Raw genomic sequence first — 5856 nt, forward strand, 5'->3', positions numbered from 1 at the left:
ATATATATAATTTGTGCTCATTCTGGCCCTCCAGGACCAATGTCACAATTAAATGATAAAATAAATCAATTATTAATAGGAAATGTTAAAGCTAGTGAAGATTTTAATAAATTTGACTTTACAAACTATGTTGAAAAAACAGAAGGGGGAGATCATCTCCTAGTACTATTTTACAAAAAGCCCTATTTACTTTAAATTCTTTAAATGCTGTGACACTGATGTGCCAAATGCGATAATGGTTACCCATGGTGGATAGTGTCTGGTGGAGCTCCCTGATTAAAAGAACGTGAAAGCAGGAGTGGCATCCACTTCCAAAATAGCTTGCCTCCAGAAACCCTATGAACATGGAGAAATGGTGAAAGTTATACAAGTGTTCAGGACTTTCATTCATAGGGTCTATGACTCAATGGCACTTAACAACAACAACAACAACAATCTAGTCATACATCTTAAACTCTTACATTAGTCGGCCTAGGGGCCATCAGCATTCATTCACTAAGCTGCTCCTACTGTTTCTGTGATAGGTAGTTCCAGGATTATTAATGAGTTCCATTCTGAAATCTATCTTTGTTGTTGTTGTTTGGTGCAAATCATAGACGACTCATAGCGACCCTATGAACGAACGGCCTGAGCACTGTTCATACATAGAGTTTCCGGAAGCAAGCCATTTTGGAAGTGGATGCCGCTCCTGCTTCCAGGCTTGTTTTAGTCAGGAAGCTCCAGCTAACACTGTCCACCATGGGTACCCATTACCGCGATTGGCACATCACTGTCACAGGCTTCAGCATCACAGCAACCAAGAGAAATCTATCTTAACATATCTTTAAATCTATCTTTACATGTCTTTAAATCTATCTTTACATTTCCACATAAATTGGAGCAGTTAGAGGTACTATCTCACAGTAGGCAAATGTTTATCTATTAGATAGTGTGTGGTTACATAGGAAAACATTTAAAAACCACTCCCAGATACATTAAAACCTCTATAACATGATAATTCAACAACAGTAATAATGTTGTGCGGCTCTGGGTTATAACCCAAGCATGAGCCAGCTGGCCAATAGATGAGTAGATGAGGTTAGGACTTGGGAGATGTAGCCACTGAGGGAGCCTGTAACTCTTTGGAGGCAGGGGTGGGGCTTGTCTGTGTCAGATGTGAATGCAGCCCAGGCTGGCGTCAGGAGTTTAAAGACCAAGGTGCGCAGGATCCAGACAATGGGATCTTCAGTTGCTTCCTGTCCATTGAAAGTTGGATAACGAATAAAGGAAACCAAAGAAGAATCAGTGCCTTTGATTTATGGTGTTAGAGAAGAGTATTGGATATCCCATAAACTGCCAAAAGAACCAACCGATCTGTGTTGGAGGAAGGGAAACCAGGGTTTTGCTTAGAGGCAAAGCTGGTGGGACTTCATCTCACATACTTTGGGCCTGTTGCCAGGAGGGGCCAGTCCTTGGAGGAAAAGACATCATGCTGGGGAAGAGGGGAAGACCCTGAAGGAGATGGATTGACACAGTGATTATAAGAATGGACTCAAGCTTGTCAGAGACCGTGAGGCCACCGCATAGGGCACAGTTCCCATCTGTTCTTAACAGGGTCTCTATGAGTCACATGATGGCACCCAACAACAACATCCTCTGCCTGTCCCCCATCCTCACAGCCCATTCCTACAAAATCAAATCCTCTTTATAAGTTTACAGTCCCTGGCAGGGATAGGGGTACCCAGAAAGCAGGATAAGCAAAGGCTTACAATTACAGGCTAACACTTTCTTATGGGAGTTACCACATCAAACCTATATGAAACTGTTAACTACAGAGAAGTGAATAAGCACTATTAAGCCTGTGGTTACCTTGCTTACGGGGTAATCTGAATGCAGGCACAGCAATGACAAGGACCAGACTGGAAGGAAGGAGAGGAGTAAGAAGGAGGAAGTGACTGAGGACTGGCTCTCCCACGGAGCGTGTGGAGCTGGGATCAGCTGGGAGCAACACTTCATGTCCTCCCAGCGTGGATCCTGGGAGCTGTGAGGGAGAGGGAGAAAGAGAAGGAATGAACAAGCCAGCTTGCTCAGAATCAAGTTTGGCTGACATGAGTCAAGATCATGTGGAAGATAATTCATGTCTACATGGATTTGTTCACTTGATGCCCAAACTCACATGGGCACAGTTATATCCTGGCAATAAAAATCCATAGCGGAGATGCCAGTCGTTGTAACTCTAGGTTCACCAGTGATAAATCAGGGTAAGCAGTGAGTTTGGTCATTCTGTGTTTACAGACCACGGGTTTGCTTAGTAACTATATAAATTGGACATTATTGAGTTATCATTGATATTTTCAGTTATTAGAATTTGAGGGTGATTGTTATTGAGAATCTCCTTCTCCTCCTTCAAGAAAGGCTAAGGGAATGCGATTCTCCAGGGTGTTGAGAATTAACATCAGAAAGGATATTTTTAGTGTTGCCTGGTTTTCTAACAGAAACACATATTTCTTTTTAACCCAAATCCATATTGTTTTTTGTCATTAGCTATCATCTTTATGAAAGGGTTCACGGACTTTGGGATTTTATATTCTCTGAAAAATGTTCTGCCAATCTTGATTAAAAACAGTTAAACTCCAGATTCACAGGTTCTGAAATATTTTATTTCCTGGTTTTGGGCTCTTGAACCTGAAGGTTAGAAGTGTCTCTGGAGTCAAGGAATTTAACACAATTCTAGCATTGTAGGGGAAGCCTTTATGGAAGATTGCAATGGAATTTGAATAATTCACTAGGGTCTTTGTCCTTCATCCATTAAATCAGGATTTCCCTCATTGTACACAGAACTCCTGTATCCTCAAGAGTTTTAGAGAGCTTCAGTGGCTTGGCAAATATTACCTAGTACAGATATGGTGATGAAAAGTCATTGGAATATTGGCATATGTGTCATCAGCAAGGGAGCGATGTGCTTCTGAAACTCTTTTGGAAACTCTTAGAGGGCTGAGAAACGATCATGGTTCTGTAGTAGTTAAGGTGTTTGGCTGTTAACCAAAAGAGCAGTATTTCAAACCCACTACCAATGTGCTAGGGACTTTGATAGATGTAGTCCATAGGGAATTGCACTGCTAAACCAAAGAGACATTGTATATACAGAATATGTACTTTTTGTATTTTCCCACTCTCAGAACACTCCTAGAGACACAAAGTCATACCCAAAGGAAATAAATATCCTTGTTAAATTTCTTTAGTGTCTGACAAAGGCCATTGAGGAAGAATTTTTTTTCTTGGAATATTTATTGAACAACATAGAAAAGCTAAAGGAAATGGAGGAAATGAATAAATAAGAGAGCTGAAGAGATGCTTTCAAAGGGCAGCTCAAGAAGACAAAGAAAAATGTTATAATGCTAAAGTTAAACAAAAAAAAGAATGACACACTTGGCATTTCTCAAGCTGAAAGCAGTGGGAGGATTGTTAAGCCTCAAGTTTCAATACAGAAAAAGACTCTATGGTTAAAATATAGAATGATGAAGATGGAAAGAATACACTAAAAACACTTGTCAACATGGAACCATTTCAGGAAGTAACACATGGTCAAGCACCAGTGGTTCTGAAGGGAGAAGTCCAAGCTGCATAGAAGTCACTGGCAAAATATAAGACTCCATAAATAGGCGCAGTATCAACTGAGGTTACCTGGGTTAGAATTTGGAGATCTGAAAGCTCCGCTTCTTTCTCCTCCCCAATTCCCAAAAAACTCTTTTTCCGGCAATGCTTTGGGAATGGGGTTGGTTACATAAGTAAAAAAGTCATTTCTAGATTCATCCTGAAATACAATGTGGTGAGCAACAGGATACTATCCATAAGCATACAAGGAAGTCCAGTGAATACCACTATAATTCAAATATATGCACCAATAGCTAGAGCCAAAGAGGAGGAAATAGAAGACTTCTACCAACTTTTGCAGTCAGAAGTTGAATCAAACATGCACTTAAGATGCACTGATAATAATGGGCAACTGGAACGCAAAAGTTGGGAACAGGGAAGAAGGATCTGGAAATACAGGCTCAGTGAGAGAAATGAGGCTGGAGATAGAATGATAGAGTTCTGCACATTCAGTGATTCATTCATTGCAAATACCTTTTATAAGAAACATAAACGCAGGCTATACACATGGATCTCACCCGATGGCTTGCATAGGAATCAAATAGATTACATATGTGGAAAGACTCAGTGGAGAAGCTCAATATCAGCAGTGAAAACCAGGCCGGGTGCTGATTGTGGGACAGACCACCAACTACTCATATACAAGTTCAAGCTGAAGTTGATGAAAATGAAATCAAGTATACAGGAACCAAAATTTCATCTTAAGTCTATCCCACTTGAATTTCAAAACCATCTCAGGAACAGGTTTGAGGCCTTGAGCACCGATGAGCATAGGCCAAACGAGCTCTGGGAGGATATCAAGAAAATCGTCCATGAAGAATGCAAAAGATCATTACAAAGGCTGAAAAAGAAGAAAAGGCCAAGATGGATGTTGGATGAGACTTTGAATATTGCATTAGAGCACCAAGAAGCCAAAGCTAAAGGAAGAAACCAAGAAATCAAAGAGCTAAACAGAAAATTTCAAAAGGCAGCCCAGGAAGACAAAGCAAGATACTATAATGAAATGTGCAGAGAGCTGGAGTCAGAAAATCAAAAGTGCTGAACTCACTCAGCATTTCTTAAGCTGAAGGAGCTGAAAAACAAATTCAAGCCATGGGTGGCAATACTTAAGGATACTTTGGGTAGAATTTAAAATGCTCCAGGAAGTATCAAGAGAAGATGGAAGGAATACACAGAGTCACTGTATCAGAAGGAACTGGCTGACACAGAAGAATTTCATGAAATGACATATGAGCAAGAGCCTATGGTGAAGGAGGAAGTTCAAATTGCTCAAAAAACAAGGCTCCAGGAGTTGACGGCATACCAATTGACATATTTCCACAGACAGACACTGCCCTGGATGTGCTCACTCAGTTGTGCCAAGAAATCTGGAGAGCAGCCAGCTGGCCCACTGACTGGAAAAGATCGATATTTGTTCCCATTCCAAAGAAAGGTGACCCAAAAGAGTGCAGAAATTATCAAACAATATCATTGATATCACATGCAAGAAGATTCTGCTGGAAATTATCCAAAAACGTTTGGAACAATATGTCAACAGAGAACTGCCAGATGCGCAGGCTGGATTTAGAAGAGGTTGTGGTACTAGAGATGGATCTTGGCAGAAAGCAAAGAATACCAGAAGAATGTCTATCTGTGCTTCATGGACTATGCAAAGGCCTTTGACTGTGTGGATCACAACAAGCTGTGACTGACTCTAAGAAGAATGGGAATCCCAGAACATTTGATTATGCTAATGCAAAACCTGTACTTGGACCAAGAGGCAGTCCTGTCAGAACAGAGCAAGGAGACACTACATGGTTCAAAATCAAGAAATGGGTCAGTCAGGGATGTATTCTGTCTCCATACCTTTTCAATCTGTATGCAGAACAGATCATCCAAGACGCTGGGCTGTACGAAGAGGAATGTGGCATCAGGATTGGAGGAAGCGTCATAACAACCTGCGTTATGCAGGTGACACAACCCTGCTTGCTGAAACTGAGGAGGACCTGAAGCTCTTGCTGAAGAAGGTCAAGGACTGCAGTCTTCTATATGGATTGAAGCTCAACATCAAGAAAACAAAGATTCTCAGCACTGGGCCAACTGGCAGCATCAGTATGGATGGTGAAGAGATTGAGATTGTACACAGTTTTTGTTTGCTTGGCTCCACAATCAACACTCGTGGTAACAGCAGCCAGGAAATCAAGAAACAAATTGCATTAGGAAAGTCAGCTGTGAGGGACCTCT

The sequence above is a fragment of the Elephantulus edwardii genome, unplaced genomic scaffold, assembly GCF_000299155.1.
Source record: "Elephantulus edwardii isolate Elephantulus edwardi_28Jun2011 unplaced genomic scaffold, EleEdw1.0 scaffold00011, whole genome shotgun sequence".
Lineage (NCBI taxonomy): Eukaryota > Metazoa > Chordata > Mammalia > Macroscelidea > Macroscelididae > Elephantulus > Elephantulus edwardii.